The 23,867-nt window shown below is 36.1% G+C and overlaps 1 pseudogene; it reads left to right on the plus strand.

Annotated features, from left to right (window-relative positions):
• The first annotated feature begins 325 nt into the window (after nt 1–325).
• On the plus strand, nt 326–862 carry LOC150022053 (nicotinamide riboside kinase 2 pseudogene; annotated as a pseudogene).
• Nucleotides 863–23,867: the final 23,005 nt, after the last annotated feature.

A 23,867-nucleotide genomic window follows, 5' to 3' on the forward strand; every position in this document is an offset into this window, starting at 1 on the left:
TTATTAAGATAATTATTTTTACTGTGAAACAAAGGTTTCAAGCTAAAGATCGAGGTCAGGAAATAGCTTAATTTGTGAGTTTCATTTTTTCGATATTTTATCTTCAATGTGGAACTACTCTAAACCACTTTGAGAACAATACTCTTTAAATACAACTGGAGAATAGATCTCTTGACCAGTGATGAGGCTAAATGCACACAATTATTTTGTGCTGTTTTAAGTTTACTGGGGTATGTATGAGCAGTCATTGACATTCCCAGTGCTAATAAAGAGTGATACTGCCACGTGCTGCTTTTAGAAATCCTCGCCACCCCTCTGTGGGGAGATGAAGTGCTTTGTGGTTATCAGGGGCAGGACCCATGTGGCAAAACCAGTCTGCCCAACTGCTGTGTGACCCAGCAGGATGACTCTTTCAAGCACCCAGAACGAGTCGCAGCTGGGGAGGATGGCTTCAAGCAGTGGGCACTACTGGAGTCCCCAGACACCGAAGCCAAGCTGAGCACCGCACAGGCCTGGGTGAGAAACCCCTGGAAGTTCTCCCGTGCCCATGGGGCAGCGTCCAACCGAAGCACCTTGGAAAACCCAAACCCTCATTCTGGAAGGCTTCCTGCTGTACCTCTACACGCCCAGGTATACTTAGGCAGCCCACAGTACTTCCTAACCACCGCCTACGAAGAGTGCAAGCAGAGGTCCCTGATCCTCCGCCGGCCTCTTTGACGGCCATGTGTGACCATATACCTCAAGTACAAGCAAGAGACGGAGGCCAATGACCTGGAAGTTATGTACCTGGATGGCATGAAGTCCTGTGAGGAGCTCTTCCACAGGGAACACCTTCAGAACTCTGCTCCTGAGCCACTCTTAATGTGACAGGGGGAGAAACGGCCCAGCCCTGGACCAGAGGGATGCACATGCAGTCCCGGCCACAGTACAGCCAGGCTGGCGGCGTCCCCGCAGAGCACTGTATGACCGTTTACCTTTGTGGACATCTGTAGACATGATAGTGTACATCCTACTCACAGCTCAGAATCGCAGGGTCCCAGGATCCCGACTCCGAGATGCATCTGTATTCTCACAACAGCTTAAACATTAAACTCAATACACTTAAAGAAAGAGAAAAAACAAAAAACAAAACTAGAAATGGGCATGTGATCCAATACTAGCCAATGGCATATAAGGAGATATTTATCAGTGGGAATTTCTAGAATGTTTTGTTTCCTAATAAAAATATACAGATAGAGGCTAACCACTCACCTACGCTTTTTTTCACACCTTAAAAGGCATTGTGTTGCTTGGAGTTGTACTAGCCACATTGCAACCATGAGGCAATGAGCCTAAGGTTAAAAATTTGACATGCAGAAGGGGCAAAATGGAAGAGTGGGAAGATATTGGGGTCTTGAATCCTTGAGGAAATGAACCTATGTTAACACTACTTACCTCCATATTTCTTGTAATGCAAGGGAAAATAAACCCCTGTTTGATGAAGCCATGTGTTATTATGGGTGAAAGCTTTCCTGCCAAACAAAACATACATATTATTGGGTTGTAGATTGTTCATTCTCTTTATCAGTCATGTGTTCATTGAAATAGGTTTAACTACAAAAGAAACATCCTTCCCTGTAAGTCATTCTGTAAGTTTCAAGATTGCAATGTCTCTTCTTGTTTATTCATATACGGCTCCTAATGCATGTCCCTAATGGTAAAAACACTTCAATAAATATTTGAAGAATAATTTTTCTTAAACCATAGTGCTAAGATCAGTTGGGAGCAGCTCCTCTTTTTCCTAATTATCCATTTTCACACCCAATACCCACATGTATCCATATTTGCACATCTAGGCTGCAATGTTTCATAATGGACTTAACATCATTTTAAAGAAACTGCTTTCTGTTCTCTTTAACAGGGCTAATTTCAGCAAGCTTGCAATTCAGCCTTTTTCAGTGAAGACTTTTAGAATGAGTGTTATTAAGCCTTAAAAGTAGCTTCCTCTCTGTGGAAGGCCTTTACAACTGCTATTGAGCAAATGGTTATTGGCAATAACGTGGTAGTCTAAAGTGGAAGCCATGGCAGGCATGTAGTGGCAAAGTATCTATTTCATAGCAGGCAAACTTGTAGAGTAAGACTTAATGTAAGTTAAGTTGTTTTGAGTAACGCAAGCTATGAACTTTGGGCCTTCTGTGGATTTTCAAGCAGACTATTCAGTTAAAACATCTAATCCCCTGCCCTATTTAACAGCTTTCTCTTTCAGATTTCTGAATTCATCCTAGAGCCATTTCTTCCCATTTTTTCAGTGTCTACACTTTCCTCGTTCTTAGAAAAACAGTCAGGTTTGTTTATTATCCTTGACACTTCAGCACAGCCCAGGACCAGAGTGTCTATTTCACTGCTTAGGCAGATGTTTGAATCACTAAATCTTGTGACTCTTTGAGCTATATATATCGGAAACCATGTTCCTGATACCTCAGTTAAGTTTGCTGGCCTCTGGTGACCCCTACATGCAATAAAAAAGGTGCGTGTTTTTTGTTTTGTATTTAGAGGTCTTTTCCTCTACCCTGTAAACCATTTACTAGGAAGATGTGCTTTTCAGTTTCATAATGTATTATGACTAACATGCCTTCACATAAGCAATTGTTTTCCTTTTCTCTCATGTGGGAGCCCTTGGTGATGTTCTCCAGAAAAAAACAGAACTTCTAGGGAAAAAAAAACAAAAGATGATCACTTGAATTGTAGCTATTTTGACTTATTGACTTACCAAAACACAGCTCTGCCAAGTCTGGTCTCCTGAATTTACAGGAGACAAACAAGGTTGGGGTGGAATCTAAAGGGACATAAACAAGGGCCCCGGGATAGGTTTGCACGCATGAGCAGCTTGCTTAAACCAAGGGCCCTACCTGCAGTCGGTGCATGCAAATATACTAATATCCTAAAGACAGGTGAGTTTTGATTGGCTGCAAAAGGGGTGGGTCCTGCCCAATAACTTGGGCTGCTTTTCTTTTTAAAAGCATCCATGGAGCTTTCATCTGCATAGCATTCATCCCTCTCTAGTCTGTGACTCTGGATAAATTGTACTTTGTCCTACTTTTGGTGTCAGAAATTATATTTTGATCAAGCTTATATTTTTTGGCCTTAAGTTATACATGGTCAGAGTTACACATTTTGGAGCATTAGGGATTTTATGTTTGCTTGTTTTGTTTTGTTAGTTTAAATTTTTTTTATACTTGTTGACATTGTTTTTAATTGAAAATACCAGCTTTTGAATTTTGGATGATAGGTTACAAGAGGACCTAGGTCTGTCTTTTCATTTACACCTTCCTGAGTATCTAGTGATAAGACCTTGAATCAATTTCTATCAGTACCTATAGCTCCCCGGCTGCTTGGCAGATTGACAGAACCACTCCTTGATATTACCTGAAGGACAAAACATGAGAGTCACAGGTGTAGGGGTTTCTTTCACTGTGTTCTATGTCATGTTCGGAACTGTGTTTTGGACTTTTTATTTTCAGAGAATTTAATTAATAGGCATGCTCTGTCTATGTGCTTTTATTTCTAAGAGCAATTCTTGCTTAATGGACTTTTTCAAATAAAAGAACTTTGAATTTGGTCTCTAGAGCTTAATGTTTCTTAAAAATGGCTTTAGTTTGTTGTTCTACAGAGAGAATAGAGCTTTTCTTCCTCAGCTTTCATGCATTAAAGGCATTAAGTTGTAATATACATAGAATATTCTGAGTGACACACAAAATAAACTGCCTTTTTAAGAACTTGCAATTTAAAAGTAGGTAAAATTGGTGTTACTAGAAAAAAATTCTCATTGTATTTTTTTTTTTTTTTTAATATTACGATAATTCCATTAGGCCGTTTCGGTGAGGACAGGCACTAAACTTGCTTTTGCAATAACTATGATGACATTGATATTACTACCATGCATTCCACAGACTCCAGTTAAGCCTCACCAACTGTCTTAATAATGCTCTTCACAGCTAAAGGACCCAATCCAGGGTCATGTGCCCCATTCTGTTGTCATATGTGTTTAGGATCCTTTGATCTAGAAGGAGTTCCCAGTTACTCATTGGAAACATTTTTAAGTTCACAGAGCAAAAATTTTACAGAGTGTCCCTCAACCTACTTTGTCTGATGTTTTTCCACGATAAGATTCAAGCCACACATTTTTGGCACAAATATTAAAGAGGTTATGCTGTGATCCTTTAATTACTTCCTAGCAGGTAGAAATTATTTTGATTTGTCCCATTACTGGTGATGTGAACTTTGATTATTTGATTTAAGTTTGTGATTACCAAGTTTCTCCATTATAAAATTCTTTCTACGTTTGAAATTAATATGCATTTGTGGGGAGATACTTTGGGTTATGTAAATATTTCAATCCTTCAAACTTTTACCTGCTAGGTCAAGCAACCATTGTGTTTTTGGTTACCAAATGATGACTTTTCCTTTCCCGTATAATTTTTCCTACATTTGTTAGTTGGCACTCTATTACAAACAAAAGCTTTTCCCCTTTCCATGTATTTATTCAACCATTCATTTAAATCAGTATGGACTCACAGATTCTCAGTCTGCTCAATGAGTTTTAATCTCTTGTCATCATTATTTATTTTGGTGTCCAAATTATCTTATATTTGGCCAGTCGGTATCTTTTATCATAGCTCCTGTGTCCTCTTGACATGACTATCAATTTTAAAGATGCTACAAGTTCACATTGTTCTTTACATTTATTTCTTCCAGGAACCTTAGTTCCTTTCAATTTTGAATTACATTTAGAAACCTTTATCTAGGAAGTAGATGTGTTTATTGCTATTGGGATATTGCTGCTCCAATGTCCGGTCAGTGGACAAAATTTGGGACCATGCATATAAGTTTACATGTATATTCACTCTGAAACACTCACATTTTTATCTATCTATCTATCTATCTATCTATCTATCTATCTATCTATCATCATCATCATCTATCTATCATCTATCTATATCTATCATCATGTAGCCATCATCTTTAAAACTTTAGTTTAACACTGATGCAACCAATTGCAATCCAACATTATAGGATTCATTTTATATTTCACCTTTTCAGATACTCATATTTATTCCTTCTGTGATAATGGGAAATCTGTTTCCATTAACTTAAATTTCTCTGAATGCAGTCTAGCACCTGTCACTGCTGCCATTGATGCTGTGCACTGCCATGAAAATGTGCTCCTCACCCCATTCAGTCCCAGAGCTGTCCTCATTGGTGCATCACACCCTATGTGGATCCCTCTCCACTCCCACAACCTCTGACATACTTGCCCAGGCTCTTGTTTTGGCTGTTACCATCGCCATCACCCTCCCAAATGGGAAGCACTCCTCAAACACTCAGGATTCAGCATTGCATGCTGGACTATTATCACTATTGCCACAGACCTCCCTTTCAGGCCTGCACTCTTACTGGCTTATGGATTTACTTAAGCAGGGAAGGAGTAAGGAAGGCAAAGGACACAGGGTGAGAAGAAGAGAAAACTTTTTAAGAATCAGGAGAGTCAGGAATGAAGAGTCTTTAAGAAAGTTTTCATATTCATATTTTTTAATGGTTCATTTTTGGGGCGTTTCTCTTAATTATTTTATACTCTTAATATCTTTGCTTAAATATTTTATTCTACTTCCTATGTATTTGTTGAGATGTATTGAGTCTTTTTATATTTGGTGGCCTACCATGTTTCAGTATCCCTGTGTGTTCAAAAATAAAGCACATTCCCTTATGAGTTTGAAAATAAAGCACATTTTCTGTTTTCATTGCATAAAATTGATAAATATCTACAAGATTTTATATATTTTTTGACATTCATATTTTCTTCTTTACTCTCTACTCTATTTTTAAAAACTTAGAAAAATGTATGAGAGTCTAATAAAGCAATTTTATTCCAATTTCAATTTCTCTTTTATACTTGAGCAGTTGGTTTATATATTGTGACAATATTATTTGTGTTATATTGTTATGTTATTTAGCACATAAATATCCACATATATAGCACATATAGTTTACCTCTGTTAATCTCATTACTACTTTCAAAACATTACAAATGGCTTAAAATTGTATTGCTGGCTTTGATTTGTTAAGATTTTGCTAAATATTTCTGCATTAATAGTCATAAGGGATATTTTTGTCATTTTGAGGTCATAGTAATGTCTTTGTCATTTTGATAGATTTATGATACTATTTTCTGATAGTTTGCATATTATTGCTAATCTTCATTTATTAAGTGTTTAATAGAATTCACCAGTAAAATCATCCATGCCTGAAGTTTTACTTGTAGAAAAAAATTTTTTAAACAAATTCAAAATTCAATTTCTTCAATAGATATAGGAGTATTCAAAATTTCTGTTTGATCTTGTATTGATTCTGATAAGTTGTAGTTCATAAAGAGTTGTCTATTTTGCCTAAGTTTTAAAATTTGTTGCTTTGGGCTTCTCTAAGCTTCTTGAATATTTCAATTTGTCTTTTCACTACACTTGTGGATTTATTTTCAAATACCATTTCTGTCTGATTATTTGTCTCTTCTCCAACTGGGTGTCTAATTTTATCTGTGCTATGTGTTTTGATATTGTTACCACAGGATTTTTTTAATTATTTAAAAAATTTCATATTGAATCACCTTTATTAATCTATGTTCCAATTCACCGGTTCTTTTCAATCTCCTTTCTATTATTAAACCCATCCTTTGAATTTTTAATTTCAGATATTTCATTTTTATTTCTAGAGTTTTTATTATATATATTTCTATTTCAAACTTAAATTCTTATATCTGTATTTACTATGAACAATATTTTTTTACATGACGGCTTTTTTAAAATTCTGTCTGCTAATTCTAACATCTAGATCATTTAGGCCTCAGTCTTTTCCTTCAAGACTTATTAAAATTACCCAAATATTATATATTGAGTAATTTCAGACTATATCCTGGACATTGTAAATGTTTACTTTGAAGATTCTGGGTTGTGTAATATTTTTACAGAAAGAGTTTTTGGGATAAAATCTTCAGAGAGATTTTGTAGTTAGAGAAGGCTATTAAATTAATTCAATTCAACATTGCAACCACTGTCTCTTGGGTGGCAGCTCAAACCTCAGTTGGACTACTTTGTGAATGCCCTATATATGTGTGGTTCAGGTTCAGCCAGAGACCTGAGCAGAGCTGATGTACAAAATTTGGAACAGCACCATTCTAACTTTCTCCACTCCAGGATTTCCCTTTCACTTTCCAGTGGCTCTTCTCTTATTTGTAAAATCATGAAGACTGTATTTTCGACCAGAGTTTTAGACTTCCAGTGTAGTACCTGTACTTAAATTAAAAGTTTTAAAAGTGGAAACCCTATTTGCACTAGAAGCAAAAGCCCAACTTCATTGAATCTTGTCATTTAACATTGATTAACAGAAGTCTGCAAATGTGCTATATTTTTTCTATGCATATAGCTTCTGTCTAAGTTTCTTAAGATTCTTTCTTTGGATTTAAATTTGTTAAATCCATCAGTATATATATATATATATATATATATTATCATATTTTATTATTTTTATGGATTATGAGGAGCCATTTTAATCTTATTCAGGAAAGTTATCTTATATGATATGTCTGAATATGTATTTTTGTTTCACTATTTGCATTTTTATATCTATCGGTTCCTGTCTCACATCACTCATGTCTTTGTATTTTGTTCTGTTCTTCTGCAGATTTCTCTTTAACAATTGTTATATATTTGTTTTATATATATGGTTATATATAAAATAAATATATATAATTATATACAGAATGTGGAAAAAATAGATCTACAGTTGTATGTGAGAGTTTATACTTGTATTATCTATTAATTCTTATATTATTTTCAATACAAACAACTGTAAGCCTACTTTTGCCCCACCCTATGTATACATAAATTTGTTCTTATTCTTAGAATTTTTTTATGCTTTATTGATTATGCTGTTGCAGTTGTCCCAATTTTTTTTCCCTTTGTTCCCCTCCACCAGTGACCACCCTCCCTCTAGTTGTCCCCCCTGCCCTTAGTCCATGCCCATTGGTTGTGGATATAGTTCTTCTCAACATCTTCCTATCTACTCCACTCCCTCTTACTATGCTTCTTAATTCCTGTGCCATCCCCCTCCCTTTCCCCCTCTTCCCCTTCCCCACTGGCCTCCATGCAATATGTTCCCCAGACCTATAAGTCTTTTCCCACTCTTGTTGCCTACTTAGTTTGCTTTTGTTTTGATTCGCTAGCTTCTGTTGTTGGTTGTTGTGATACAGTTTTCATTATCATGTTCATAGTTTTGATCCACTTTCTCCTAAACAAGTCCCTTTAACATTTCATATAACAGTGGTTTGGATCTGATGAACTCCTTCAGTTTTAATTTGTCCTGGAAGCACTTTCTCTCCCTGTCTATTCTGAATGACAGCTTCGCTGGATAGAGTAATCGTGGTTGTAGGTTTTTGATTTTCATTACTTTGAATATTTCTTGCCAGTCCCTTCTTGCCTGCAGAGTTTCTTTTGAGAAATCAGCTGAGAGTCCTATTGGGACCCCTTTGTACATAATTCTCTTCTTTTGTACATAATTCTCTTCTCTCTTGCTGCTTTTAAGATTCTCTCTTTATCCTTAATTTTTGACATTTTGATTATAATGTGTCTTGGTGTGGTTCTCCCTGGGTCCAATCTTTTCGGAACTCTCTGTGCTTCCTGGACCTGTAAGTCTATATCCTTCCCCAAGTTAGGGAAGTTCTGCTTCATTATTTTTCACATAATTTTTCAATTTCTAGTTCTTCTTCACCTTCTGGCAACACTATGATTCAGATGTTGGACCACTTGTAGCTGTCCCATTGGTTTTTGAGCCTCTCTTCATTTTCCTCACTTTTTGTTTCCTATTTCTGCACTGGTTGACTATTCCTTCCCTATGTTCTGATTTGTTGATTTGATCCTTAGTTTTCTTCCCCTCACCAGTAGTTTCATATGTGTTTTTGTTCATTTCAGCAGGACTAGCCTTCATTCCTTCCCCATCTTGTTTAAGATCTGCTGTTAGGTCTATAAGCACTCATATAACCAAAGCTCTGAACTATGCCTCAGAAAGATTTCCTATCTGCCAAGCAGTTAGATTAGATACTTGCTGTCTAATCAGCTACGTGATAGGGATCTCTATCATGATCTGTGCCATCCTGACAGTTTTGTATTTACCTTTGCTTCCTGGGTGGGGCTGTCACACCTCCTACACTGTAGAGGACAAAGCCCCATGAACTCATCAGTACCAGCCAACCCTTCTCACCATGCTGTGGCATTGTGTGTGGGGGCGGGGGTCCAACTTGGATTCTTGCCATTCACTCTCCGCTGTGAGACCAGGAGCCTCCTCCTCTGTCCCTACACCCTCCGGCCCTCACGGTCCAATGCAATAGGGGTTTGCCTTCCCTGGCATTGGAATTGCGAGCTGATGGGTTTGATTTGCAGCCAAGGGTGCTCTCCAGGCTCTTCTCGCCTCCGCTTAAATAAGGGTGTCTGTGCTTACCGCCATCCTACTGCTGTCGCCACAGCTGCTGCCTCCAGCACAGCTTGACCTCTCCTCCCCTGCTTCGCCCCGTCCTGCCCGTGTGGATGAGCACCACTTCTTTATAGCTTCATACGTTGGATTTCTATGTAGCTTTATTTTCTGGAACCTCTGGTTATTTTTGGTTTTGCAGTAGCTGTATTCCTTCTTAGTTGTGGAGGGAGATAGAGCATGTCAGTCTAGGCCTCCATCTTGGCTGGAAGTCAATAACTGATATTCCTAGAATTTTTAAAGCCGTTTTTTGCACAACCATTTTGCGTAAGATTTATGTTTATTTACTTTATTATTTAGTCTTTCTCACCTCCTAATGTTTAGTTAACGTGGTAGGTGGGTAATGCCTTTTTGTTGTTAAATAAAGAATCCAAATTTTAATATAGCTACTTAATGTTTCTTGCATTTTGAGGTATGAAGCTAAAAGCATTGCATGGTTTCAGTGTTGTTCCTATATATTCTTTTCCTTTCTTTCTTTCTTTCTTTTTTTTTTTTTTTTTCTTTTCATTTCAAGTTGTTTTGTCAAAGGAACCTGTGAACCTACACATATATTATAATTTTCCCCCCAAATGGTACTTTTCTGTTTTCCTCAGAGCATCTTAATCAGGATGGTGAACACTTTAGGTTTGACACATATTCAAGCTTTATTGTATTTCTTTATTTAACAAAACTGTATTCATTATTTTTGAAAATACCTCTCAGCATGGTATTTATTAGTATATTCCAAAATATAATTACAACAAATGCCCAAATTTTCACCTCTCATTTACCCTCTTTATCAGAGTATTAAGTAATGGTCACATCCTATAGCCTTAAGTGATTAGTTCTGATTAATTTTTATACTGTATTGCTTTTTAAAGAAATTACTTCTGCTATTCTATACCATATTTCCAACAGAGAATGCCCCTTAAGTAGGTTGTTTTACAAATATGTTTCTACAAAAATCTTCTGTCTAAGAAGCAAAGGATAAAGTTATAAGATTATATAGAAAAATAGTAGGATCTGATAAATATAAATTCATTTTTCTTAAGTTCTTAGAGTTTTGGGGAAATAAGTAGCATTTAATGCACATAGAACATTTTCAAAAAATAGACCACATGGTAGGATACAAAACACACCTCAACAAATTCAAGAAAATTGAAATCACATCAAGCATATGTTCAGGTCACAACAGATTGAAAGTAGAAACAAACCTCAAAGATAAAGTTCAAAACCATTCAAATACATGGAAACTGAATGACATGTTATTAAATAATGATGGGGTCAACAATGAGTCCGAGGAAGAAGTCAAAAAGTATCTGAAAACAAATGAAAATGAACACATAACAACCCAAAAAAACTATGGGAGATAGCAAAGGCAGTATTGAGAGGGAAGTTCATAACAATAGTGGCTTACATAAAGAAGATAGGGACTTTTGGCCAAGATGGAGGCTTAGATAGACATGTTACATCTCCCTCCTCAGCTAAGAAGGAATATGACTACCTCAAAACTAGGGAAAACCAGAAGTTCCAGAATATTGAGCTGCATAGAAGTCCAACAAACAAAGATATAAAGAAGACATAATCATCTCGACAGGTATGAGGGATGGAGCCAGGGTGGAGAGGATGCAGTGTGGTGGCAACAACAACAGCCACAGTGGCAGGTTAGTGGAAGGCGCAGTCACACAATTTAAAAAGTAAGGAGGGACATCTGAGGAGTGCTCCCAACACCAGATGAAACTGCATGGTCTCAGCGCTGGGAAAGATAAAGTCTCATTGCTTCTGACTTTTAAAACCAGTGGGGGTTAAGGTGGAGGAAGGAACTGGCAGTCTCTCAGCAGAGTCCCCTTGTTTAAAGGGCTCTCCTGGTCCTAGAATGTCCACAGACCCACTCACTCTGGGAACGATGGTCAGGGAAACAGCTAGCGAGGTGCCAGTCCCATATGGAAGTGGGAGAAGTGCCTAGAAAAGGGGCAAGTGCTGAGAAAGTGGCATTGTTCCCTTTCAGACCCCTTCCCGCTGCACAGCACCACAACATGGTGAAACTGGTCACCCCATATGATAAATACCTGAGGCTCCACTCCTTACACTATAAGAGGTGCGACAGCTCTACCTAAGGCACACAGGCAAACAAACACAGGAGCCTGTCAAGATGAGGAGATAGAGAGGTATGGCCCCAAAGAGGGAATGGATCAAGGTTCCAGTGGGAGAACTAAGCGACGAGGAGATAGCCAACCTAACAGATGCAGAGTAGAAAACACTGGTGATAAAGATGCTCACAGACTTGAGAGATGTGCTTAAATATGGCAAATGCATAAGGGAAGAAGTGAAGGCTATGCTAAATGAAATGAAGGAAAGTCCACATAAAACCAATGGTGAAGAGAAGGAAACTGGGGTTCAAATCAATAATTTGGAATATAAGGAAGAAAAAAAAAAAAAACAGTCAACCAGTACAAAATGAGGAAACAAGAATTGAAAAAAATGAGGAGGAGCTTAGGAACCTCTGGGACAACTTTAAATGTGCCAACTTCTGAACTATAGGGGTGCCAGAAGGAGAAGAGGAAGAACAAGATATTGAAAGCTTATATGAAAAAAAGAATTTAAAAAATCTTCCCAAACTTAATGAAGGAAATGGACATACAAATCCAGGAAGTGCAGAGAGTCCCAAACCTGCTAGAATTAAAGAGAACCATACCAAGATACATCATCATTAAAATACTATAATTAAAACTAAAGAGAGAATCTTAAAAGCAGCAAGAGAAAAGCAGAGAGTTACCTACAAAGAGGTGCCTATAAGACTATCAGATGATTTCTCAAAAGACACTTTGTAGGCAAGAAGGGACAGCCAAGCAGTATTCAATGTGATGAAAAGCAAGGACCTACAGCCAAGATTACTTTATCCAGTAAAGCTATCATTTAGAATGGAAGGGCAGATAAAGTGTTTCCCAGACAAGGTAAAGCTAAAGGAGTTCATCATCACCAAGCCCTTATTATATGAAATTTTAAAGGGACTTATTTAAGAAAAAGCAGACCAAAACTATGAACATTAAAATGACAACAAACTCACAACTATCAACAACAGAATCTAAAAAAATAAAAACAAACTAAGCAGACCACCAGAATAGGAACAGAATCATAGGTATGTGGATAATTTGAATAATATTTTAATTTCTATTAAAATATCAAAGGCACATTCACAGATCTAGGGCAAATATTTCAAAAGTTTATATGGATCCAAAAATGACTCTGACTAGCCTCAGCAATGTTGAAAAAGAAGAAAAAAGTAGGAGGAATCACAATACCTGATATCAAACTATATTAGAAGGTCACTGTAATTGAAATAGTCTGGTACTGGCATAAGAACAGACACATAGATCAATGGAACAGAATAGAGAACCCAGAAATAAACCCAAGTTTCTACAGTCAATTAATATTTGACAAAGAGAGAAGGAACACAAAATGGAGTGAAAATAGTCTCTTCAACAAATGGTGTTGGGAGAACTGGACAGGGACATACAAAAAAAATGAAACTAGACCACCAACTTACACCATACAACAGAATAAACTCAAGATGGATCAAAGACTTAAATGAAAGTTGTGACAGCATAAAAGTCCTAGGGGTAAATATAGGCAGAAAATTTTCAGATATCCCATGTAGCAATATTTTTGCAGATATATCTCCTAGAGCAAAGGAAATAAAGGAAAAAATTAAAAAATGGGACTACATCAAACTAAAAAGCTTTGGCATAGCTACAGAAACCATCAGCAAAATTAAATGGGAACTGACTATATGGGAGAATGTATTTGCCCATGATACCCTGGACAAGGGTTTGATCAAATCTTTGTTTGACCAAAATATATAAAGAACCAAGATAACTCAACACCAGGAAGACACACAATATAATTTAAAAATGGGTAAGGGGGCCCTGGCTGCTGTGGCTCAGTGGATTGAGCATCGGCCTGTGAACCAAGTGTCGCTGGTTTGATTCCCAGTCAGGGTACATGACTAGGTTGCACACCAGGTCCCCAGATGGGGACGCATGAGAGGCAACTGCACACTGATGTTTCTCTCGCTCTCTTTCTCCTTTCCCCTCTCTTTAAAAACAGATAAATAAAATAAAAATGACAACAAATTTACTGTATTAAAAAAATTTTTGTTAAATGGGCAAGGGATTTGAATAGACACTTCTCCAAGAAAGGCATACAAATGGCCCACAGACATAGGAAAAGATGCTCAACATCACTAGCCATCAGAGATGCAAATTAAAACCACAATGAGATACCACCTCACACTGGTCAGAACGGTCATCATCAACAAATCAGCAAACAACATGTGCTGGTGATGGTGTGGAGAAAAGGGAACCATAGTGCACTGTTGGTGGGAATGCAGACTGGTGCAGTCACTGTAGAAAACAGTGTGGAATTTCCTCAAAAAACTAAAAATGGAACTGCCTTTTGACCCAGAGATTCTGCTGCTGGGAATACATACTAAGAATCCTAAATCACCAATTCAGAAGGACCTATGCACCCTTATGTTCATAGCAGTGTTATTTATAATAGCCAAGTGCTGGAAACAGCCTAAGTGTCCATCAGTAAAATAAGTGAATCAAAAAACTGTGGCACCTTTACACAATAGAAAACCATGCAGCAGAAAGAAAGGAGGAATTCCTAACTTTTGTGACAGCTTAGCTAGAACTGGAGAATATTATGCTAAGTGAAATAAGCCAGTCAGTGAAAAATAAATACCATATGATCTCACCTACAAGAGAAATCTAACGAACAAAATTAACTAACAAGTAAAATAGAACCATAGACATGGAAACATGGAACAAACTGAAAATGACCAGAGAGAGGAAGGAGGGGGATTATGGTGGAAAGAAGGGGAGGGGACTTGGCAAGAAACATATGTGAATGACCCACAGACATGGACAACAGTGTGGGAATTGATTGAGGGAGTGAAGGGTATGATGGGCGTAGGACAAAGGGGGAAAAATTGGGACAACTGTAATAGAATAATAATAAAAACTATTTAATAAATGTAAAAGAAAGAAAGAAATAACACTTAAGCTTGAAGTGCAAAACACTGTCCTCAGAGGATAAGCATATAAATAAGGTCACACATATGAATAACTTACAATTTAATGTGTTTTGTGAAAAAGCCAATTATCAAAATAAATATTTTGCCTTGTCTAGATGAAAAAGGGAAAAAATGCCTTGGTGACAAAATAAAACAAAACAAAAACAAAATTATAAGCCATGTAAATAACTATGTTAATTTGTGTGCTTATATGCTGTGCTTTGCTTTGTTAAATGAACCATTTAAAGGCGACACATTTTGTTGCAATAATTGTTTTAGTAAGTCATACAGATTTCAGTTTACTTTTGTCTCCTTGTAGTAGAACTTAATAAAGCCAGTAATTCACATTTTATCAGTTCAATTTATTTAAATTTAATTTTACTTTCAAATTATACATGAAGATTGCCTTTAAAAAAACTATACAAACAGAAGTTGCTTCAAATACTGTCTTTTATTTTTACACATGGTGAGTATGTAAGCCTCTATTGCCCAAGTATAAAGAATATTATCTTTGTATTTTGGTTTCTTTTCCTACTTTTCAGCCATACCATTTTAGATCTCACCACTGCCTAGGCTTTCCATTCTAGACCAGCATCTTCAAAATGCTTGGTGAAATTTAAAGGGTCCATACCTCATTTCTTCATGGCCCACAGATGGACCTTCCAGAGCAAAAATATGTGTTCCAGTGCCCTAGACTTCATTGTTATTGTGCTTTTATTTATTTCTTTAGATACTTTTTTTCCTCACTTAGCCCTTATGCCTCTCACACATTAAACACTCCTGTCACAATCAAACTCCTTATTGCATCACTGGATATCAGATCAGTCACTTGCCATTTGATTTAAATGAAATAACTTGAGATTTTGTGTATTTTTTTTTTAAGGTACTAGCATTTAAGCTTTATGTGGTACAGAAATAGGTCTCTTTACTGAAATAATTTTAGGAAGCAGGAAGAAAGGATTTTTCTTCTCTTTTCTTTCATTTGCTTTTCAAGAAAAGAGAGAGAGGCACTCAGTATCCTTGAGGTTATGCTATTGTAGGTGGCCGCCTTGATATTTAAAATTTTTACGTATCTCCAAAGCCAAACCAGGTAAATGTAACACAAGAGGTTGTTTTAATTTAACCTCTCTGGAGAAGGTATTGCTACTTTCACAGTTTCAGAGAGCATCTAATCCAATTTGCAAAAGGAGTAGTGTTATAATACGCTGCTAAAGAAAAAAATAGATATCTTTGGACAGATTTTTGAAGACCTCATATGACATGGCAATCACAGTTCGACAACTATTTGTTTATGCTCTGTCTCTTCCCACTAATCTTAATCCTTACCCTTTCCCAAAACTTAACATGAAGTCACACCTATACACTTTTTATAAATCATATTGGGCCATAGAACCTAAATTGAATAATAATCTGAAAGCAAATTCACAAACTACCCATATATAACCTTAATAATAAATTTGACTCTAATCTTAAGTCTCTTATAAACTCAACTCTCACTCTAGCCATGAATATTAATAATAATGTGTTTGTAAATCTATAAGTAACTCAGGACAGCGCTGACTGGTGGGGCTCTGTTGTTGGGGCGTCATCCTGCGAAGTGAAGCATCACTAGTTTGATTCCTGATCAGGGTATATGCCTGGGTTGTGTGTTCCATCCCCAGTTGGGGTACATTTGAGAGGCAACTGATTGATGTTTTTCTCACACATTGATATTTCTCTCCCTCTCTTTCTCTCTCCCTTCCTCTCTCTCTAAAAATGTAAATAAAGTCTTTAAAAATTAAAAAAAACAAATATACATTTATTTATTTATAATTGATATAATTGATGGTTGATTAATTTATAATTAGTTATACATTGCTGGTGAGTAGAACTGAGTTTTTAATAAATTTTGCAGAAAGATTGTTGAAATATATACTGACACATATTATGGTTTATATACTAATGTATGTTTACAAACTTTAAATTATGTATATAAATAACTTAATGGTTGAGAAGATAATCATAATAAATCTAATAAATTATAAATATAAATATGTTATCTTTGAATTAATTAAGAAAAAATTCTGAAATATAATATAAAACTTGTTACTCAATATCACTGTATTGTGGGATTATAGATGATGTTATGTTTTTTTCTTCTCTTTTTTCCCAAATTTTCTCTGATATATATAAATTAATTTCATAATAAGAGAAAATTTACTTAAAAGGAGAAGATGCCATTGCAATTATTTTAAAAGTAGACCATAAAATACAAATTTGATTGTGTCTTATATAAAAGGAGCTTTAAGTGCTTTTTGGGTGAATGGAGAGTTTACTTGACTTGGCAAATCAATTATCCAGGTATAAATTCCACACCTACACTTTTCCATGATCCCTTTGACAGGAAAACTCCCCCTCTGCCTCTGGCTCCTCTATCTCCTCTTCATCTACCTCTTCCCTTCCTTCTCCTTTTCTTTCTCCTCTTTGTCATCCTTCCCACTCCTCTCCCCTCCCCCCTTTCTTCTTCTTCTTTTGGTAAACTTATCCATCTTAAAATTTAATGAAGAACAAAAATAACTTCCCATCTTGCTTTTCTGTTCAAATTCTGCAAATGATCAAGCATACTCTCTGAAACTATAAAATATCTGAATCATATTTCATTTTTACAGAAGTAGAATTAATTAATCCCAAATATTTATACAGAGAGGAGTATTTACTTAATGGGTCAAATAAGAAGTAATAGAATTTTTTTCCCTTTTTTTATAAGGAAATAGAGGAGGATGGGCAGAGGTAGAGACAGTGAGGAAGAAGTTTATGTGCTCTTTAGAATATCTAATGTGTTATTAATATAATGTCATGCAGAGTTATACAAATAGATCATAATGCTTTTACTTTTTAAAACTTAGGACATTATTTTGGTTACAATATTTTTTAAATTAATTTATTTAATTGTTTGTTTATTTATTTAGTTTATTTTTAGAGAGAGGGGAAAGGAGAAAGAGAGGGAGAGAAACATCAAGGTATGGCTGCCTCTCACTCGTGCCCCCGACTGGGGACCTGACGTGCAACCTAGTCATGTGCCCTGACTGGGAATTGAACCAGTGACACTTGGCCAATGACTGAGGAGGCCAACGCTCAATCCACTGAACCACAGCAGCCAGGGTCCTGGTTACAATATGTTGATGGAAGAAGAATCAAGTCCAATATTGACACAGATGTAATATTTTAAAATAAGTATTGATTTCTTTACTGTGCTAATTTTGAAAGTTTTTTTTTTTAGTTTATTGTCAGAATTATTACATAAATTGCATGATAATACACATTGTTTCATTCATATTTTGATATATTCTATTCACTTTTCAGATATCTATCCAGGGCAAAATTCCAAGTTATTAAGTGGACAGCACTCATACTATCATAGGAACTATTCATTTTCTAACAATAACTTACCTTTTTCCTGTAATTTTCTTCCTTTTTTTCCCCACACATGAACCTATCCTGGATCAAATATATAATTTCCAAGTAAGATTACGAACACTAAGTCTAACATTTTTTATTCACATATACAGCTTGTATTATACTCGTCGGCAGCCGTCCGTCTCGAGAGACGATGGTGTAGCTTCTTAAGAGTCTATCTGCACCGCCAAGAATGGCTGTGCAGTCCGACTCGCGAGTGACAGTGTCTCCTCCCGTGTTGAATCGACATCTTGCGATGACGCTGGAGTGTCCTCTCCAGTGAAGCTGAAGCTACAGAGCCTGGGCAGGGTGATATGGAGGGTCTGCTGTTGCCCATGCAGCAGACCCCCCCTCTCTTCGCAGCTGAAGGGTCCAAGGGAAAGACGGAGTCAATACAGCTTGGCTTCAGGTGCGCCGCAGGAGTTGCCGGTGTTGACTACAACGTCAAACCGCCTTAGGGACTCCGGCTCCGGGTTTTCTGTCGGGGTTTACTCCCTTAGCCTTTCCCCTGAAGAGGTATGCCGCAAGGCAGCGGAGGTTTTTTTGGAGTCAGAGTTTTCCTTCTCTGATGTGCCCTGACTGGAAGATCGAACCAGCGACACTTAGCTCGCAGGCCGACGCTCAATCCACTGAGCCAAACCAGCCAGGGAAATGTATTATACTACTTGTATTTAATTTTATGTTGCTTTAAAAATACTCTAAAGTTGTTCACTTATATTTCTAAGACCAAGAATCATTATCTTTCTATTGCCTTCCTCAAACACAACACAATGCACTGAATAGTGAATGACTAAGTTTTGTACAATTACTAGAAATTGTTCATACTAAATGTGCACCTCTAAGATTTGTAGTTTGTTTTTTCCTTTTTAATCCAATATCTTCTTAAACTTTTAGTAAAACTCTAGGATTATTCATTAGAAATTTGTTCATTATAAATTATGAAATCATCCTTCAAATGAGGAGGTGACCTCCTAATTGTAAATACAAATCAATGAAAAGGAAACAAGAAAAATTTAGTACAGATACAATGATTAAAATAAGGAAAATCTATTCTGCCCTTTCAAGCACTTTTTCATATAACACACAAATTGACATAGGTGTCAGTATTATTGTGGAAATCAAGCAAAAAATAGATAATGAAACCTACTATTTTGAAGTGCATTTTTATCTAAGGAAGTGGTTGAGAATAAAATACCTTTGAAGTTTTTATCCAGAAATTTAAAAGATCAGGGTGCCAAAGTTTATTTATTACAGCTGGTTGTATACATTCTTTGAAAACACCTGTAGAAGACTGAGAGTCATCCTCTAACTATGTTTTGAGAAGCTCTAAACATTTATTTTGAAGTGTGTTCAATAGGCCACAGCGCATCAAGGCTTTGGGTTTCCTCTGTGTATTCTTTCTGTGGCACTGTGTTAGCTTTCTTCGAGGACGAAACATCCTTCTTACATCATTGCAGCTATTAAATTTGGTTTTTTTTTTTTTTTTTGGTAGCTCCAAAATGTCAATTCCAGCAAAGCATTAACATCCAAGAGAAGCTTCTTTCAATTTCTCAGTTGCTTATGTCTTTCATTCCTGGTGCGGCCTGTCCCAAAGATTTCTGAACTAAGTATTTCTAAAGCACACATTTACTGAAAATGGTTGTAAAGTAAATGTTAAGAAAAAAAAAAAAAAAAAGCCTGTCACCCTCCATAAAAATCTTTGTGGATTCTCTTTGCTGTGTAGCCTTGACATTTCAATAATTGCTTCAACCTTAGTGCATCCAGGCTTTGTGACTCCCCTGATGAAACATTTCCTAGACTTCCTATTTTAGAAGTTCTCCACTTTGATTACTAAGGCACTAACTTTTTCCTCTGCCCTGTCCAAGGCTGCTTTTAGCCTGTCAACACATGTGAATCAAGTTTTCCTCAGTGAAAATGGAGTAACCACCGTGAAAAGTGGTTTCATCATTTCCTGTCTTCTATTAAGGCCCCTTCTGGATGAACCAAATTTACTTGTGGAAGTCTTATTTTATTTCTTCAAAAAAAAAACTAAACTGATTGACATTTTATAATAACTGCAGAGCCACTGAAAAGAGATGTTTATAATAAGTACATCTGAATATTAGTGGCTGGTGTATAGGGTTTGTTGACACTCAAGATTGTTTTAAATTGAAATAAAACCCTTCAAGGAATTACAGATGTTTGGGGAGGAAAGAAGCCAAAATTGAAGGGGTGAATAAGAAGTCACCTCATTATCTTTTTTCAATTCACCAGACACTTTGCAGTACTTCTGAGTGTTACCTGTTTGCATGAGAGCTGGTGGCAGAAGGAAGGAGTGGAGAGGACGAGGATGCTGTGCATTTCAAAAAGCTCATTGTGGGAATTAAAAACTGGTACATTTTCTAGAGAGATTTAATATAATCATCTAATAAGTTGGAGGGTAATAAAAAATGAGATCAGGATACCTAGATAAACAACTATAAAGGGTATGGTTGCCAAACCTCTAATTGCAATAGTAATTGGTTTAGAAATGTAAACTTTGAAAATCACTAGGACATTTTATTCATACTATCTCTTGGTTGGTAACTTGTTGCCAATAGTGTTGGCAAGATAATATTGTGATTAATACTTTTTGTGTTTCCCCCCCATACTGTCTTTGGATTCATGACCACTTTCACATGCAATCAGCTAAGCATTGTTGTGCACCATGCTTTAGGGAAGAGATAGCAGCACCATAAAAGAAATAGGAAATAAGAAGTCCATTCTTGGGTTTTGAGTTTGACAGGCAAATAAGAAGCATTTAGGCCATGGCCAGGTAGCTCAGTTGGTTGGAGCATTATCCCATACACCAAGGTTGCAGTTTTGATCCCCAGTCAGAGCACATACAAGAATCAACCAATGAATGCATAAATAAATAGTACAACAGATCAATCTCTCTCTCTCTTTCTCTCTCTCTCTCTCTCTCTCTCTCTCTCTCTCTCTCTCTCTCTCTCTTTCTCCCTCTCCCCCTCTCTCTCCCTCTCTCAAATCAATAAAAGAAAGAAAAATAAAATTAAAAAATTATTTTAAAATAATCATTTAGGCTATGAGCAATAGAGTTAAGGTACTGTATTATGACAAATATTTGCAAAGTTTCCTTGCCCCAAACTCTACATAATTCCTACTCTATACCAGTTTCCTCATCTGTAAGGGGAAGCAGAGTGAGGAGTAGTAGGGGTGGAGAAAAGAGCTAAAATACAAGCTTAGTGGCGCAATTCATTTACGAAGCTTATATGCTAAGGTGAGTCTTGAAATTGTGGCATGATACTTCAAGGGTGAACTGGCTTGAGACGGCCTCTCAGAATTCCTCCTACCCTGGCAGTGCCCAGCATCATAGGTCTACTGTTGTGTGTTTCAGGGTGGCATGGGAGTTGTATAGGGACTTAGGCAGTCCTGGCCTATTTCCTTACACTTGAGAAGAATGGAAGAATAGGGCACAAAAGGAATGGATATCAACATGGCCTAAAGGTCCAACTGGGACCATTCAGCATGTACTTTGTGGACTGAGTTTTATTGGATGCCAGTGAGCACAGATACTGAGATAGACCAGTGATGATCACCCCAGTTTTGCTGCTAGCCCACCACTCTACCTGAAATCTCAGGAATTTACATGTGAGTAGATGTTTAATGGTAGTAACTCTAAAACAGCTTTATTATGAATCCTCAATCCAGTTAAAGTGAGATATCATACTAAAAAGTAATCAGTATTACAGAAAAATAAAGTTATGCTTTATTTTCAGAGTCAGTGGACAAAGACAATAATACCTTTACCACTTGGCCATACAGTAACAAGCTAAATCCTTGGTATATGTCTAATATAGAACCATTATTCTGAATTACATCTAAAACCAGAACAGAGAGACTGCCTAAGAACGTTCTTAATATCAGAAGAAAGGGAACAAAAAGCTATGCAATAATTTTCAGAAGAATCTAGGCAATGTTAGACTCAATGTTAATCCTAGTTTAAGCAAAGAGAAAATAATAGCTATTTTTTAAAATTTGGCAAACATTTCAAATTCACAATAGATAAAGCAATCAGAATTGCTTTTCTTTACACTAAATCTCCTACTTTTCTCCTCCAACTCTGGGGCTGTGGGAATATGAAGCAATAAAGTATTTTTGTCTTGGTTTCCTCTTTCATTGTTTATCACTGATCTCTTTTTTTTTTTTTTTAGTTGTTTTGTTTCTCTTTCATTCTCATGTATCATCTTTATCTTACCTCCTGCCCATTCAATTTCTCCATTTCCCCTTTCTCCCTCTTCTCTTCTCATGAATCAATAGAATATATGTAAAACTATAGCAGAGAACAAAACTGATTTAGATACAAATTTTTGGTAAGCTAAACAACCTATCCACTAATATTAATTACTTAAATGAATGATTTAAAAATGAATGAATCATTTACAAAGAATTTAAATGTCTAAAAAACATAAGAAAAATATTTGATTTCATTTATAATATAAGCATAAAGCAAAATATAATGATTTTTTTTATACCAGAGTTGCCACATTTTAAAGTTGCTTAAGTTGCACAGTTAAAATAACTAATGATCTAATTTGTCAATTGCACACCAGTAAAGCTGAAAATAAAGTTGGTAAGACCCAACTATTAGAAAATGAGATATGTACTGGTGTGGAAAGCTTTCCATAGTTATTTTTAAGATAAAAATAAAGTACTTTATTTGTGCAATATGATACCTTTTATGTAAATACAAAGAATGTATCTATCTATATATGTGAATAAATAGAAATCTAAATGAAGATATAGCTGGAGAAGGAAATGCTGATGAAGTTAGATGTTTTTATAGAATAATTTTTTGGAAAGATAGATAAAAATTGGTAACAATAGTTAACTTTGCTAAAAAACAGAAAGAGGTAGGGTGAAGGGGGTCAGGCTTTAAGTTTATGTTTTTATAAACTATTCAAACATTCTTTTTTAAATATCTTTTTTATTGTTGTTCTATTACAGTTGTCCCACTTTTTCCCCTATTGCCCCCCCCCCCACCCAGCCGACCCATTTTCCCACAGTCAATCCCCACCCTGTTGTCCATGTCCATGGGTCATTTATACATGTTGCTTGACTAGATTCTTTCAAATATTCTTTACATGAATTAATACTTCTTTGTCCTACCAAAAAAGGATTTTCTGGATTCAGATATTAATGAACATTCATTTTACATGTTTTTGTATTAAACAAAACCTAATGAAATGTTATTTAAAAATAAAATTAAAATACATTTCTGTCTCATTTCTCTCATGCACTTTAAAGTTTTTAAACAGTAGAATATTTAGTACAATCTCATTTGGAGCCCTGCTTTCAATTAAGATAGCACTGAAATTAACTTTTTATGGTTTTTAACATTCTTCTTTTTATCACTCTTTTAGACTGTTTTAATATAAGCCATTTTGTAGATTCTCCATGTTCTCATTCTGACCTGAGTTGCCCAGGCACTTATAACAAATATATGCCTAATTCTGACTTGGAATAACTGTTTGCTGAAACTATCTGATGTACGCTAAAATGCTGGTAATTGATAAACTTTTATGTATCATTCTTCTAAAGGTGTTTATGTTTTAAAACCAAAGATTCATAAATAACTTACATGTGGTAGAATTTCAGCTATGATTTATATGTTTAAAAGTGTGAGTGTATTAGAGAGTATTCCTATTGTTCCTGAAATGGGGTTACATAGGAATGGAATAGTTTGTTTTGGGGTAACAGTGTCTCTCTATCAGCATAGGTGTAGGTTCTACTCCGATAATAAAACGTAAAAGAAAACATCAGTGGCTTAATACAACAAAGCACA

The sequence above is a fragment of the Furipterus horrens genome, unplaced genomic scaffold (assembly GCF_987537825.1).
Source record: "Furipterus horrens unplaced genomic scaffold, mFurHor1.1.pri manual_scaffold_1, whole genome shotgun sequence".
In the NCBI taxonomy this organism is placed as follows: domain Eukaryota; kingdom Metazoa; phylum Chordata; class Mammalia; order Chiroptera; family Furipteridae; genus Furipterus; species Furipterus horrens.